We start from the raw sequence: 17,360 nt of genomic DNA on the forward strand, positions 1-17,360 counted from the left end.
GATGTACAAAAGGGGGTGGTGATGGACGGAGCATCAGAACCAATCAAACACTCACACCCAGTCAACAGATCTGGGTTTGATCCATCACCGTTCTTTAGCCCACTCTGCCACCCCAGTTCAGACATGGCCATATGCAAATCAGTCTGACCCTGTGCCTCATGGGAACAGTCCAGCCCGAACTGCCAAGCCTTGCCTTCCCTGGACCGGAAACAAGCTTCCTAGATCGGTTTCTGGCATTTCAGCCGTCTTCAGCCAGGCTTGCTTGAATCCAGTGGCAAAGTGAGCAAGGGACTCACGTCTGAGCATACCCTGCCAACCTAAGGTGAACAAAGCGGTACAAAAGGTGGTGGTGATGGACGGAGCATCAGAACCAATCAAACACTCACACCCAGTCAACAGATCTGGGTTTGATCCATCACCGTTCTTTAGCCCACTCTGCCACCCCAGTTCAGACATGGCCATATGCAAATCAGTCTGACCCTGTGCCTCATGGGAACAGTCCAGCCCGAACTGCCAAGCCATGCCTTCCCTGGACAAACAAGCTTCCTAGACCGGTCAGTAAATGTTGACAATAAAGAAAAAGGTGTCATTTCAGAAGATGACCCACCAATGATCCGCTTCACGATGTGTACTATGAATCTAATATATTTTTCATGTTTATTTTAGTTGTTTTGTTTGAATTATTGCTACTTGGTTACTAAATTAGTTGAATTAATATGTTTGTTTTAGGATTCTTAACTATCTTTGACATCAATGCAAGTCACCCTTTGAAATTTCAAACAACCTAGTGTGGTGATGCTCCGATTATTGCAGAGAGTGACAATTATTTTTACACATTTCTTTGATGTCTATGTATGATATTTATTTATTTCAAATACTTATTTTTATTGTCTATCTGTCATGATCTTTTTGTTTATATCTTTATTTTGTGTTGTATCAGGCATTCATATCTGATGGGAAATGGTCAGCAGAATTTCCAGAATGATGACTTGAATTAAGCAGCTGTTTGAGTCTGTGAAAGACAGTAATGTTGAGGAGCCACAGATATGAGTAATATTTTGTACCCACTTGTCAAAGAAAGACCATGTAAAGGGACTACATCCTGCAAAGAACACCACACCAGTGACTGGGTGAGTGGCTGGTCGATCTGTACCAGATTAGACAATTCATTAGACTCAGCTGAAGGATTTGGTTTGGCTGTTTGAAATTGGGTTATTGGTTGAAGGATATGAAACCTTACTCAAGCAACAACCACAATCTTTGTCGGGCTGAACCACAAAAGTCACTAAATTAACCTGTACTTAACCCTCTGGTAGTTTGGCACAAAGCAGGAAGGCCTAACTTAGAGGCAATGTGTAAAGCATATATTCAGCACAGACACAATAATAAACTGAAAACATAACACAAGAAAAACCCAAACCAATTTAGTAAAATAGAATCCATTTTAATTAGTAAAATGAGACCAAAATGTAAAAAATCCTATCAGTAGCACTTGAGATATGCTATTTAAAGGTTTTAGGTAGATATAGTGCCTAAAACACAAAGGGCCATTCGCAGTCATCTGGTCGTACTAGACCGAGAGAAAGTCACACGTGCAGGCGACTGTGATGGGGCTTGGGCCAAATTCAGGTACCAGGTTAGTCGTGCTGAAAAAGTTACCTTCTCAAAACCATTGCGACAAGTCCAGCTTCTGGTGGAAGAGGTCGCGAGGAGACGATTTTATATTCCATATAGGTACCATAATATAGGCCCAGGTAACTCAATAACTCTTCACCTATATTCTTCCCTACATTACACTTCTAACGGTTTACAAGGACTGACCTTTTACCTAGATACGACACTACATTCAGAACGCGGGTTTTCCCTAGTTCGAAATCTCATACATCATGCATGAGGATTCTTGAAAGCACAGTAGGACTACCATCTACTGTATAATATCTATGTATAATTTTCATGCCCGACGTCATCATTTGATGACACCGTAATACAGTGAGGTAGGACCCCTGGGGAGACCTATAGGTATATATACATCACATCTTGCTAAAACTGCTAGAGGAGATCAGGACTTCCCGGCTGACACACTGACCAGAGACGCTGAGGTTCCTGCACTCAGACACTCCAGCTCGCAGTGGTCTAACATCCCTCGCGGGGTGTCCAACTCAAGACCAAGATGGGTCCCACAGTCTCTCACTTCAGGTAACGGGGTTGACATTATCCTAGAGGGATTCTTGGCTTAACATCTACACATGCTAGGTACACTTAGGTACATCTAGTTAGGGAGACATCATAGGAGTACGCATCTTATTGTTATCATGTATTTTATGTACTTGTATGTATTCATGATTACTGCAAAATGGTAGAGCTTTACCATCCGTTTACTTTCATAGTGCTTCTAATCCTATATATCTGCTACTGTAGAACGGTTGTTGCAGCTCATCTATTTAACACCAGAATAACAACTGTTCAATAAATACTTATTCAAAACTCACAGCCTGTTTATTCTGTGTTCATCTCTAAGACAGTCTTAGTAAGCACGAGTGACTGAGCAAAAAGTAGTATGTTTCCACGGTCCTGAGGGATCAGGGTTGTCATGCTCGATGGTTGCCAAGAACTATTTTCTCCTTGGTAAAAGGAGATTTTAGTGCACTGTGAGCTAGCTGTTACAAAAGGCCAACATACCTGGTGGGGGTGTTCGGAATCAGTCTGACACCAATCCTACAGTGTATGTCGTCTGCACGCGCAGATCCTGTATAGGTTTTATAGGAACTACACGACGACGGGAAAGCATTGCAGATGGTCGACACTGTAGTGCAAAGAGTAGGCCCAATGATGTGGGCTGTCGTTACTGGAGCACGAAGACCCGGTCGAGCATTGCAGATGGTCATTGCTGGAGCTTGACTGGGGAGTTCACATCGCGGCCTTTCACTGTTGTAGTATGAAGTGCAGATCTTGCGTTGCCTATTGTTGTTGGCTGTCGCTGTAGCGCAGAGTCGGGTTCAACTGAGCTTCGTGTTAGAGGTCATTGTGGGCTGTCATTGCTGTATCGCCAAGTGCATATCTTGCTATTCACTGGCAATTTCTGTAGCATGAAGAATCATGTTCGCCAGAGCTTAGTGCTGGTGGCCTTAGTGGGTGGCAGACTCTTGCATGAACAGGCCTGTTCACGATCGTGAAGAGCACAAAACTTTACAGCATTTCTCCTTTACTTGAAGTGCTGTGCACTCTGATACTAGCCAAGGGTCCAAGAACTGGAGAGGCACCTATTAGAGATCAGGGTCTCAATCTATCAGACACCAGCAGGGCTCAGTCAGGTCTAGTTGCAAGCTCAGGAAGGTCTAGTTGTAGCAGGTGAGCTGGCCAGTTGCAGGGAGTCCTCTGGAGCTTGTTGTGTCCATGTACCTTAGAACAGTAGGTCATCCAACTGATTCTTGAAGTCACTCAGGTAGCCTGGGATGAAGGGAGCAAGTCAAGTCTTCCTTCTCAGAGAGCAGGACAGGCGTCAAGCAGTAGGGCAGTACCCTGCGGAACACGGCAGGCCTCAATCAGCAAGGCATTTCTATAGTAGTAGCAGGGCAGTCCTCGGAGGAACAAGGCAGTCCTTCTTCTGTAATGTCCACAGGTCGAGGAGTGTACTAATGAGTGGCTCTGGGGGTCCATATTTATATCTGGTACGCAAAGATTTAAAAAAAAAAGGCCAAGATTGCAAGATCTGCTCATGGAATGTACATGGTTTAAGTGCAAAAATTCGAAGATGCTGACTTCGTAGAGTTCATGCTACAACATGAGATACTTCTACTCCAAGAAACCTGGCAGACCATAAATTCACCAATAGCAGGCTGCAAGGAATACCTCAATCCAGCCACAGAAGATGCAAAGTAAGGAGGGGCAAAAGGTGGCCTATCGACTTTCATCTTGATGGATATTCCCTGGCAAGACGTAGTCATCGACCTCAATTCCCCCTGGATGCAATGCACTAAACTTGAACCTTTGACCTCGACTAGCTTGTTAATTCTGAACATCTATGTCCATCCAGCTGACAAGCAAAAGAGGCATAGAATCCAGCAACTGATCACCGCACTTGAAGCTCTAACACTCACTCATCCACAGGCCAACATAATACTGACCTGGGATTTTAACATGAACCTATTGTAAGGGGAGGCAGAAAACATATCAGGCCTTATACAGGCAAGTAAGGGCAACACAAGCAGACGGGATACCCTGGGTAAGAGATGCGCTGCTTTTCTGGGCAAACTTTCATTGTAGATGCTAAACAGCCGAGGGCATTTGGACTGTCCTGCAACATTCACTAGAGTGACAAACAAAACAGGCTCAACCATTGATTTCACCTTGGCGGACCTCGATCTCTCCTTTAATTTCCGACTTCCAAATAAAGGAAAGTGCAGAAAGTGATCACCATCATCAAACCTTTACACTAACCACCATTCTAAAAAGGTCCGGGCAAGCCAAGGCTCTCTCATTTTCAACTCAATTCTATAATCTAAAATGACTCTCATGGAACAAAAGTAACATAGATTCCATCATGGGGACATGCTTCTCATTAGTGGCATCACTGGAAGCAGAGCCACATCGTATAGAGGCCCGGAAGTTGGTTGTCAACAATTTAAATTAAACAAATTCCAACCAAGGTAACGGCCATAAAGCCCCTAGAAACACTGGGGCAGCCTGGTACACATATAATCTGAGGACTCAAAAAAAACTCCTAAACAAATTCCTAAAATCACTGAAAACTCAGGGCTCAGAACTGACACAACAGACCCTTGCCTTAATAGCAAAAATGGAAAGAGACTTAAAAAAGAAATTGAGTTGGCAAAGTAAGCATACAACAAACAATTTTGGATGAAACTACTCCATGCCAGCAAGTAAAGAAACTCCAAACTTTTCTGGGCAAACATTAACTTCTTACTAAATGGCAAAAACCGACATTTCATTTCAGAAATAATGAAATATACATGGAGAGCTCATATCCAAGCCACATATAATACGAACTCACTTACCGGTGAGTTAAATAGTTCCAAACCTTCAAAAGCGATGGGGACGGATGCCAGTCAGTCAAAAAGTCCTACGCCTCAAAAACCTAGAACCATCCAGACAACAGAAACCAAAATTTATATAGCAGTATCTAAAAATCAACTCTACCTCCCAAAAAGTCAAATAGAGGACAAATTCCACCCAGAAGCTTAGGAAACAACAAGGTTTGAGCCATCGGAACACCACCCACAGATGACACAAAAGCAGGTACTGAACACAATAAAACACCTAGGACCAGATGGGGACCCGGGGCCAAATGGCCTGCCAAATGCATTATTTAGAAAAGATCCATCCTTTTGGCCTGGCCACCTAACACCCCTGCCTACACACATCTTAGAGTCTTGCACCATTCCTGATTCCTGGCGAGGAAGTATTTTACAACCCATATACAAATCAGGGGCGCGTTCCGATCTATCCAATTAAAGATTGCTAGCACTCATTGATGTTGAGGCAAAAATCTATGCATCAAACTTGTTGGCAGACCTTGAGGATTGGGTCAGCAGCAAAAACCTCATTCCAAATACAAAAACAGGATTTCATGCAGGGATGGGCACTTTAACAAACATATCTGCAGTCACCCTCCTGGCTAATCAAGCCATCGCCAAATCAAACATCCTCTATGCGTGCTTTGTAGACCGCAAAGCAGCCTTTGATAAAGTGCCCAGATCCAAGCTATGGGCAAAAATGAAATCTTGGGGAGCTCCTACTCAATTATTAGAGGCAATCATTAATCTTTATTCACAAACATGGGTCCAAATAAAAAAGGGGACAGGCGAAGTCTCACTAATAAAATCTCAACCATCAAAGGCTTAAAACAGGGGTGCTTGCTGGCTCCCTGTTTATTTAACATCTACAGAGCTGACTTAGAGAACAACCTTCGTTCATCAGAAGACGACTCTCCAAAATTGGGTAATGTCCCAATAGTAAGTCTCCAATACGCGGACAACATTGTCTTACTTTCTCAAACGTCTCGAGGCTTGCAGGCTTCATTATCCAATTAGCAAAATATACCACCTCAACTTAATTAGTAATAGACCTACAAAAATCGAAGGTCGTATGCTTTTCCAGCACCCAAATAAAATGCCCTAAATTCATCTGGATGTTAAACAAAAACCCTTTGTCCCAGGTGGACACATACAAATATTTGGGGGTACATCTGAATCACCAGCTCAACTACAAGCTACATCTGGACCAAGGGCAAGTGAAAGCCAAACAACTACTATTCGCATTTAAAATCTTGCAGAAAAAACTCAGCAGTTGTTCAACAAAGCTTCTCCTAAAGGTCATAGCAGCAAAATTCCTGCCATCCATTTTGTATGGATCGGAAATGATAAACACAAAGGACTCAACGGTTTTAAAAACAGCACAATCTAGTCTTTTCAAGAACTTGTTCTCAATTCCAAGCTATCTTTCACAAGCACAGATACGACTGGAATACGGATCAAAAAACACAGATACCAGCAAGACAAGGAGCCCTGGTCAAATATTATTAGAGAATGAGGGCAGCAGAGGAAAACACTGTAGCCCACCACTGTTGGCAGGACGTTGAAAAACAATCCAGGATAAGTATTTACAGTTCTAAAAGAATCCCTTTCCACACTAAAGCTAGATGTGGCCTGGCTCACAATAACAACCTACTCTGGGTTTAAGCATATAGTTAACAAAGCCATTAAGCAACAATCGCTGTTAACAGACAAAGCCGACTTAGCCCACAAAACACATGCATGGGCGGTGATGTCATTATATAAATCAACCGTATTTGGCAGAACATTTCTCAAAACAATATGGGCAGAATTTGACCCTACTGAGACTGGGATCCTTCCCCTCGAAAAACCTCACTCCAAAATGGAAACAGACATGGTAGACAAAGGAATGCCGTCTTTGTGGTCATGGAGATGAGTCATTACTCCACCTATTATGTATCTGTCCAGCGCTTCTAAACACTCGGCAAACTCTCCTTCGGGAAACACTGAGGAGAGAACAAATAAGGACCTGCAGGGCGGCTGTTATAACATGTCTTGGAGGCTCGTCTGTCGAATTGTCTTGTAAGGCAATAACATTTTGGAACCTAGCGGCAAAAGAATTAGACAAGAGCAACTGATATACTGAACTTGACTATTCAGAATCGCTTTTTTCATCTATTTAAAACTCCGCAGTCCACACTCCCTCAGCACTTGCATTATAATTATACCCCGGAGAAACACGTATGCTTGTGTATAGTTTTAATTAAGTTTGCTTCCCTAACAGGGCGGGACTTCATACAGAAAAAATCCTATCAAATGAGTTTATTGAAATTTTATCCTAGAACAATTGGTTGATGCCTCATGTATCAAGGTGGTCCGCTCCACCCTTTTACGATTTTAAAGAAATCAAATAAAAGTATATTTCCTGGTCTAGCCTTTGAAGTGGGGGAATCTTCTAAGCTATCCTCATATCTGGTTCTGGAAAGTTCTTTCCATCCCCTGCCAAGGCTTCAAGAAGTCTAGAGTCACAAAAGACTAGTGTTAAGTTTATTTGTGTAAGCTGTAGGCAGGCACCTTTAATGTGCAATTGGGGAAGGGAACAGCTCCACCACCACCCATATGGTCAGGATGGCCCATTCTACCCACATCTAACCCTTACTGTCTCACTATCTGGGAGGAATACATAAAGCCAAAAAGCCGGGCCATGTAGCCCAGGGCAGTGGGCTCAGGCACCAAATGGTTAGGACACAAAAATGCTAACTTTCTAAGACTGGCATTTTCAGAATTGTGACTTAAATTCCGATTTTACAATTAAAGAGGATTTTAAATGACAATTCATTTGAGATTAAATATGACATTTCTACATTTTCCCAATCAAAGGTTAGCACTTATGAATTGTAATAGGGCTATCCAAGGTTATCCTAGAGGAGAGGTGGCGCTTACAGTAGTGAAAATCAAATTTAGGAGTTTTTCACTACTATGCCCCACTTTTTAGATACAATGCACCATGCCCACTTGGTTGTTTAGGACCTACTTTAGGGGTGACTTTTATGTATTAAAAAGGAAGGATTAGGCCTTAGCAAAAGGTTTAATTTGTCAGGATCTGTTGGCAGTTGCTACAAGTTGCAATTGCAGGTCTGAGGCATGTTTTAAAGGACTACTTTAGTCGGCAACACAATCAGTGCAGCAGGCCCACTAGTAGCATTTAATTTACATGCATGGCTACATTTAGTACCATTTAGTAGGGACTTATAGTAAATTAAATATGCCAATCAGGTTTAGGCTAATTTTACCAAGTTTTAAAGAGAGAGCACAAGCACTTTAGCACTGGTTAGTAGTGATAAAGTGCATTGAGTTCAAATACCAACAAAAACAAATAAAAAAACAGGAAAGGTTAAGGCGAAAGGTTTGATGGTAACCCTGAATAGTGGACTGAGTCCAACAGGTCTGTTATTGAGAAGTCAGTAAACATTGAAGATAAAGAATAAGGTGTAATTTCTCAAGATTGCCTTCTTATGATCTGCTTTCCAATGTGTACTACGAATCTAATATAGTATTCCCAATTATTTTATTTGTTGTCTTTGGATTATTATTATTTGGTTACTAAAAAAATGTACTTAATATGTTTGTTTTAAGATGTTTAACTTTCTTTGACGCACAATGCAAGTTACCCTTTGGAATTTCACACGAGCTAGTATAGTGATGCTCCACATATTACAGAGAGTGACAATTATTTTTCCACATTTCTTTTCTATGTATGGTATTTATTTAAAATACTTTCTTTTCAATGACTAACTGTCATGATTTTGTTTAGTTTTTATCTTTATTTTGTGCCGTATCAGGCATTTTTTTGCTTCAATCAGAAGGGAAATGATCGGAAGAATTCCCAGCCTGATGACTTGAATTAACTCAGCTGTTTGAGTCTATGAAAGACAGTAATGCTGGGGGGCTACAGCTACAGATAATATTTTCTACTCACTTGTCAAAGAAAGACCATATAAAGAGCCCACTTCTCCTGAAAAGAAGAAGCCTAATTCAGGTAGGAGGAAGCACACAACACCACACCAAGAGTGGTGGTATGACTGGATTGTCAATCTGTACTGGATTGGATACTTCATCAGACTCAGTTGAAGGATTTGGTTCCACTGTTGCCTTTGAAAGTTTCACACTCCTGTCAAAACATCTCCCACTGGTAACTTCTTTTTCAGAGATTTCTGCTGAACGCCCCATTATGGTAGACCAGAGTCACCACATCCTTGATTTTTTCAAAGCCCTGAGCATGCACTTTCTTCCAAGACAGCTCTTCAGGTCCAGCATTATAGGAACCAGGAGTGCTTCGCTTAGTGCCTTCTTTAGGCTATCAAAAACATGGGCTGTTCCTGAGAGGTCAGGGTAATCAAGGAGGACACTATTTTAACATATTTGACCGAAAAGTTTCCGTAGTAACCAGCGAGGTCCACGAAGTGCAGAGGATGGTGATCTTTGAAAGTCTCAGGATGGAATCCTTTCCCTGAATTTCAACAAGCGAGCAAGAGATCACAACTTGTTTTACAAGGGAAGGGTTTCTCCGCAGGGAAAATTTTGAAAAAAATGGAGTGACATTGTTTATTTTCAAGTACAATTTCCACCTAAATATGCTACAAAGTCACAGGTTCTGAAAGGGAAGTCTTAAAATATTCAAGGACTTTGTGTTGCCAATGTAGCTTTATGCTCGCCTTGTGTGAACTCCATTTTTGTAAATGTGTTAAGGGTGCTCCTGTTACATCTAAAATTACCTACACATACACTGGGGTACCCTTATGTCACAAAATTACCTCTAGGATACCTGTGCCAAATGTTTGTCATGGTCCTAATGCAACTGTTGGCCAACATTTATTTTAGCTTCGACATGGTGCTGTTTCATGAGCTTGGCCTAAGGAGTAAAGCGACTTTTCACCTACATTGCCTACCTTGCTCTACTTAACGGTTCTAGCGCTGACCTTTTACCCGTTATTTGCTGAATAAATGTTGATTTGTTTCTTTGAAACTAGTCTCATTTGTTATGCATGAGGATTCTTAGTATCACATTTAAATCCCCTGCACATGACCTACATAACAGGATTAACATACTCTGTATAATAACTCTTTACAAAAGGTATCGCTATCGTCTTCCTCGGAGGCAGGACTACTTAGCATAATTACAATTATTGATTCAGGTCGATTTACATAATCGCAACCATTACATATCGATCTAGTTAGAACCTCTGAGGGTACCTTTTTGTTATAAAAGTACTACACCTTAACTGGGTAATCAGAGGAGACGCTTCCACGCTGACACCGAGGTCCCTGCACGCAGAAGCTCCAGCACACAGTGGTTTGACATCCCTTGCGGGGTGTCCAACTAGTGACCAAGATGGCATCCTTCATTCTCTCCCATCAGGTAATGGGGTTGGCTCTTTCCTAGGAGATTCTTGGCTTTTACATGCTAAGTACATTTAGGTAGGGTCCACATCATTGGAGTACTCTCAGATTACTGGTTTTATATATGCCTGCATATATTCATTGCCCATGGTAGAAATGTGTCTACTCTTCACTCTTTTGGTGCTTGTAATCTCTTACGCTTGCTTCTGTCTATTGATTGTTGCACCACATATGTTTTATACTAGAATGACGCTGGTTCAATAAATGCTTATTGAAAATGTCCCCAACGATTATTCTGTGTATCTCTCTGAGACTAAGTGAGCATGAGTGACTGAGCGAAAAGTACTGTACTGTTTCCACGGTTCCTGATGGGTCAAGGGTTGTCATGTTTAGTGGTTGCCAGAAACTATCCGCACCTTCGTAGGGCTCGGGGGCTTAAAGTGGTACTGTGAGCTAGCTGGTCTATAGTACGACGTCTGGAATCAGTCTTGACACCAATCCCTTAGTTTATGTTGTTCAACAAAAGCACAGATCCTATGTATTTTTAGGAACAATAATTTCAATGCTTTTGCATTTGACTCGTGAGGGACATCTAGTAACGACTAGTTGAACTGCAGCTCTTTGTAGAATTATTTTGATATTGGATACTATAATATTCACTGCCCACTGCTAATCTTGTCCCATAATGCTTTGCAGGTCCTTTGGTTTGGATTGTATTTTTGCCAATAACTGTGCTTGGGGTGTCCCCAGAGGATGGGACCACCGCCGAAACGTTCAAGAAGATGTGCTTTTTGTTTTCAAGGCATCTGCTTGGTTCTCTCCCTAGGTTAGGGAGGATCCCAAAATCATCACCTCTCTCACTGCTTGTTAATTTTTTATTTTCACTTTTGTGAAATGACTATATGCATTTTAGCATATAAAGACAGAAATGCTTAGTTTATCATAACGTGCAGTGTGCAAGATGCTGTTTGCAATTATTGCTCAGTGCAGAGAAACACACTGTGCTATCAGCTACGCACTACGCAGTTTGAGGAGTAGCTGAACGGCGATCAAAGTGTGCTACGTGTAGTGCTACTACGCAAACTACGCCCAGGGTTAATCCATACAAGTGGGTATGACAAATCATGTGTGTGTGCATTTGCACTGAAAATACACACACAGTCACACGCATATGCGTATACATGGGCCAAAGGCATTTTGGTAAAATATGTATTCAGGCATGTAGACAAACATGGGTGTGACATATAGGTGGGTACTTTGGCCCAACTGTATGCATGTTAATCTTTACATGTACAAACTACGTCCGCCTCTGTATGCGCTCATCTGTCCTACCTGTCCCTACCCAACCTACCAGACTGTGCATTGTCCATCCAGCAGCTCACCTGGCCATCCCTGTTTCTATCAATAACACCTAACGTGTGTTGTGTACTTATGCACCGCTCTTAAGACTAACCACTGCACAGTGAATAAAGGAATTCAAATGCCCTACACCCCATATCCTATTAACTTTCTGGTGGGGAGTGAGGTGTGGGGGGAGTGCCGGTTCACTTATATGATCACTCCACTGCGAAAAGAAAAGAAAAAAGCTCTAACTTTTACAAATGCGAGACCGGTTGCATTGTAGATGCTTGTTTTACTTACTTTAGCTGCATTTGCAAGGCACATTTCAGCTCCTGGTGCTCCATTGACCTTTGTGGCAGGCACACAGTTCCCTCTCACCATCAACACATCCTTTCCCAGCTCTATGGCGGGTTGGAAGAGGGTGAGTGACAGGCTGATTGACAGATATCTCCGGGCTCAGTAGGACTTTAGTCTAAAGGGGCCAGGGCTATCTGTTTGGTTGACATTGCAGTGCATCACAAATAGGTAGGCCCTGAGATGTAGAAGGCTCCTGAGATCAGGGCTGAGACTTTGTCTGACATCAGCAATCTGTCTGATAGTTGCTGTAGGTGCCATCATACACCTGAACCGGCCATTAGACAAATGTCACTGTCTGACTCAGGCTGCTGCTTGACCCACAAGATTCAGAATTTCTTCTACACTAATTTATTATTCACTGCTAGTTTAACAGAAAAAGGAATCAAAGCAAGCCTCAATGTCCATATGTCGAATCGGCCCAGTTCAAGGAGGCTCTTTGGGATTTGGGACATCCCATTTCAGTACATACCTGAATTTTTGTTCAAGAGGGCTTTTCTTCTTGCGCCGTACATAGTGCCCTAAGTAGAATGCTCATATCTGACCAATTTGGCCCTTGGCTACCTTTATAATCAGTTCCACTCCCATCTCCCCCCCTTACCTGAGTTTTTCTACACAGAGAAATACCATCTAAACAAACCACAAAAGGGATCTGGACCAGTGAGCACAAGGGGAACCTCTCTCTTGAATGTCCCTCTGGAGCGTAATTTCCCTCTGGGGTGTACTTCACCCCAAAGTGTACTAGCCTAATTTGCTAGAGGTTGTGCATCTTGAGAATGCTATCTTAACTGTTGCAGTGCCCAACCTTATCATGATGACATTAGCTTGAAGGCTGGGCTGAGTCTTGGTCTTTTTTCATCACAGTGCTGAGGCCTTGATAGTCCATTCAGAAGTGCAGGTCCATTTTTCTTGTTTGGGCACAGCCATACTGGTCCATGGCCAGTCCAGTTCTCAGTCCCTCCCAGGCTCATCATCTTCTCTACTTCTGCCTTAATACGCTCCAGATGCAGTCGAACATCTGGCAGGTTTTGCTAATAGGCAGACTGTTGCAGATATTTATCAGTCAGACTGGCTCAGGTTTACTCAGAGATCTGCAAGATACAGGTCCAAAACATATTTGACTATATTGTGGATGGATGATCTTGTTTTTTCCCATTCAAAGACCTGTCGCCAAATATTGGGTCCCCATAGAAGAGTTTAAAGGAACTGAACCCTTTTCTCTCTTAGGGACTCTCTATTGGCTAACAAGAGAAATGGAAGAATGATGTCCCGCACACTCCTCAGGCGCCCCTACAAAGCACATATCATACTCTTTAAGTTTATGATAAGCCATTACACCACCTTATTGGTTTGTGAATGGTAAGAAGGTGCACATCGCCTTTATATAAGACAATATAAAGTGATTTCTTCTGTCAGAGAGAACTATCCTGTGAAGTCTGACCTAGGAGATGCAGAGGAGAGAGCTATACACCAAACTGACGTAGGGTTTCCTCAAGGGAAGAAGTTCAGGATCGATGGTTGCATGATGTACCATAAGGATAACTTACTTACCTGTAATCCTAGTTCTCTTCCAGGGGTATACTCATCAAACTCATAAGCACTTAATACTCCCGCCCATGCGCGGGGACCCCGGAAATAATAAAAACTTATATATGAAAAACATATATATACAGCTCTCTATATATAAAAACATATATAATTTTTTCTAATACCAATGCAGCTTTCATATAGGAGGCTAAACAATGTAATAAACCACATAAACTGCTTTTGCAAATATACATAATATATGTATAAAAAACATGAGGGCAAGAAGCACTTGAACTCTGTTGTTAATGAATGAATCTCATGAGTAAACTGCAAAAGAAAAGCAGGCATTGTTAGCCTACAGGCTGCATTGTAAACCAACATAGAAAATGAAAGCAATCTCCCATAAAAACTGGCACCATGCCTTTTAAGGCAGCCATGACCCCTAGCTTCCCATCATTCCTCAGGGGTGACAGTTAGGTCAGTTGTTCTTTGCGTAACCCTGAAGATCAGGGCACCAAGATAATATTTAACAATGAAATAATCTCATTTGCCTAGGGAGGTGGGTGGGTTGCTTATGACTTCGATGAGGATACCCCTGGAAGAGAACTAGGATTACAGGTAAGTAACTTATCCTTCTCTTCCAGGGGATCCTCATCAATAGTCATAAGCACTGAATAGAATAGCAAACCCATCTTCCACCTGCAGGCAAATGAGAAACAAAGTGACCTTGTTAACAACAACCGAAAAGTCAGCTGTTGAACAGATTCCTCAAGGAGGCTTGGCCTATTTGAGTGTCCGCTCTAGTATCTGAGTCCAGGCAGTAATGCCTTGTAAATGTATACACCGATCTCCAAGTGGCTGCTTTGCAGATCTCAGACAGCGCTACATTATTGAGAAAAGCAGTTGTAGCTGCTTTTCCTCTTGTGGAATGAGCTTTGGGAGAGGACAAAAAAGGTTTCTCTGCTAAATGGCAAGCCAATTTAATGCATGAGACTATCCATCTGGAGATGGACCGTTTTGGTGCTGGGAAACCTGTCCTGACTTGACCCTAATTAATAATAAGGTGATCAGACTTTCTCAATGGCTTCAACCTGTCTAGATAAAACTTTAAGACCCTTTTAAGGTCCAATGAATGCAGCGCCCTCTCCACTGGAGTGGAGGGGTTGGAAAAAAAGGTTGGAAGAGAAATGGTTTGATTTACATGGAAATCGCACACCACCTTCGGAAGGAAGGAAGGATGCATTCTGAGGACTACCCTATTGAGATGGAAGACCAAGTAGCATTCTTTGGAACAATAGGGCCTGTATCACACTCACCCTACGAGCTGAGGTGATAGCCACCAAGAAAGCTACCTTCCACATAAGGTATTGCAAGGTAGCTTTGTGGATAGGCTCCAAGGGTGGACCCATCAATTTTGACAATACCAAGTTCAGCTCCCAAGGAGGTGAAGGAGGCCGGACCGGAGAGTAGACCTTCTTAAGACCCTGCAGGAAATCCTTCACCACTTGTAACTGAAAGAATGAGGGTTGAGAAGGAGAACGCCTGTACGCCGTAATGGCAGCCAGGTGCACCTTAATGGACGAGAATTTTAAACCTGCTCTGGCTAGGTGAAGCAGATAGGGCAAGATTACGTCCTCCTGCCCCGTGGTGGGACTTCAATTATTTTGCACACACCATATGTAAAAACGCTTCCATTTGCAAGCATAAGAGTGCCTTGTCGAAGGTCTCCTTGCCTCTTTCAATATGGACATGCAGTCTTGAGGTAGACCTAGATGTCCATACTGGAGGACCTCAGGAGCCATGCTGCCAAGTTCTGTGATGGAAATTTGGGGTGATGAATCCTCCCGTTCATCTTGGACAGCAGGTCCGGTCTGCACGGCAGCCTCTTGTGTGGCTTCACTGACATATGTAGACGGTCCGGGTACCACCACTGCCTCGGCCAGTCTGGAGCAACCAGTATCATTGTGGTGTTCGAGTGTGACAGTTTGGTCACCACCTTCAGGATGAGAGGCAGGGGTGGAAAGGCGTACACAAATGCCCTTGACCAGCTGATCAAAAGGGCATTCCCCCTCGATCCTGGTCGGTAGTACCTTGAGGCAAAGTCTCTGCATTTTGTGTTTTCTTCGTCCGCGAACAGATCTATGCTTGGACAGCCCCAAGCCTGGAAGATGTCGTCGACCACTTCGTTGTTGAGATCCCAGTCCTGCTGTTCCTCGAAGTGGCGACTGAGGGCATCCGCTTGAGAATTCTGCTCTCCCGGCAGGTGAACTGCTGTGATGGATAGCTTCCTCGCCAGTAGCCAGTGCTAAAGGGACTGCGCTTCCTATGACAGAGTCCTCGATCGAGTTCCCCCCTGCTTGTTCAGGTAGTACATTGTGTTGGTATTGTCAGCCTGTCGAGGATGGAACTCGTCTGAATCGAAGGGAGGAAAGCCTTGAGAGCAAGATGAACCGCCCTGAGTTCCAGCATGTTTATATGGTGCAATTGCTCTTTTGAGGACCATAGGCCTTGCGTCTGGAGAGAACCCATGTGGGCTCCTTATCCTTGTAGTGATGCGTCTGTGATCAGAGTCTGAGAGGGAGGAGTTTGATGGAACGAAACTCCTACTTCCAGGTTGCCCCTCTTCATCCACCACGGAATGGATGCTTTGGCTGCGTGTGATAAACAGATCTTATCTTCCCAGCGAGAAGACCGTTGATCCAATTTGTCCTCCAGATCTTGCTGTAGAGGATGCATTTTTAATCTGGAATTGGGTACCAGAAAAATGCAGGATGCCATCGATCCGAGCAAAGAGGCGATCTGACGGACCAACGACAGGCTGCTCTTTAAAATCTGTCTGCCTTTCTGAATAAGGGATAATTGTCTCTCCCCCGAAGGAAACACTTTTCCTCGCTCTGAGTCTGTCAGCGCCCCAAGGTAGTGGATTGTTTGTGTGGGTTGCTGTGTCGACTTCTGGTAGTTCACGTGTAGGCCCAGTTTTTGACAGAGCCCTAGACACTACTGGAAATGGTTCCTCACACTCTGGTGAGAGGAGCCCTTCAGCAACCAATCGTCCAAATAAGGGTAGACAAAGATGCCTCTGCGCCGCAGAGCAGCTGCCACCACTGCCATGCAGTTCGTGGATACCCGGAGCTGATTTCAGTCCGAAGGGCAGCACTTTGAATTGATAGTGGGATGTTCCAACTATGAATCGTAGATATTGCCGGTGATGCTGATTTATCGGTATATGAAAATAGGCATCTTGCAGATCCAGCAAACTCATCCAATCCCCTTTGCAGAGCTGAGGATATATTTGGTGGAGAGCCAGCATGAAAAAATGTTCTCCTTTGATGGACTTGTTGAGTGCTCGCAGATCCAAAATGGGTCTGTATTCCGACTTCTGACCTTTATTCTTTACCAGGAAGTATCTGGAATACACTCCCTGACCTCTTTGCGACCGTAGGACCTTCTCTATGGCTGACTTTTGGAGAAGGATGCCCACTTCTCTCTGTAGCATGTTGATCTAGTAGCTTGATGATGTTACCGGAGGGATCGAGGTAGGACGACATCAGAAAGTAGAGAGTACCCATTTTGCAGCATAGCCAGCGCCCACTGATCTTTTGTGATGGCTCGCCACTCTTGCAGTTGATTTGCAACACTTCCTCCTACTGGAGAGGTGCACGGTACTGGAGGAAGCAGAACACTCATTGCTTGGTTGGAGGTTTCGTCGAGGTAGAGGACTGATGG

General features: G+C 43.3%; 1 protein-coding gene across 4 annotated transcripts in view; it reads right to left on the reverse strand.

The window, feature by feature from the left end:
* The window catches only part of LOC146812892 (alpha-2-macroglobulin-like protein 1), a 262,454-nt gene that overhangs the window by 181,115 nt on the left and 63,979 nt on the right, over nt 1-17,360 (reverse strand). The gene's annotated exons all lie outside the window — the stretch shown is intronic.

Source organism: Triturus cristatus, chromosome 7 (assembly GCF_964204655.1).
Source record: "Triturus cristatus chromosome 7, aTriCri1.1, whole genome shotgun sequence".
Taxonomy (NCBI): Eukaryota; Metazoa; Chordata; class Amphibia; order Caudata; family Salamandridae; genus Triturus; species Triturus cristatus.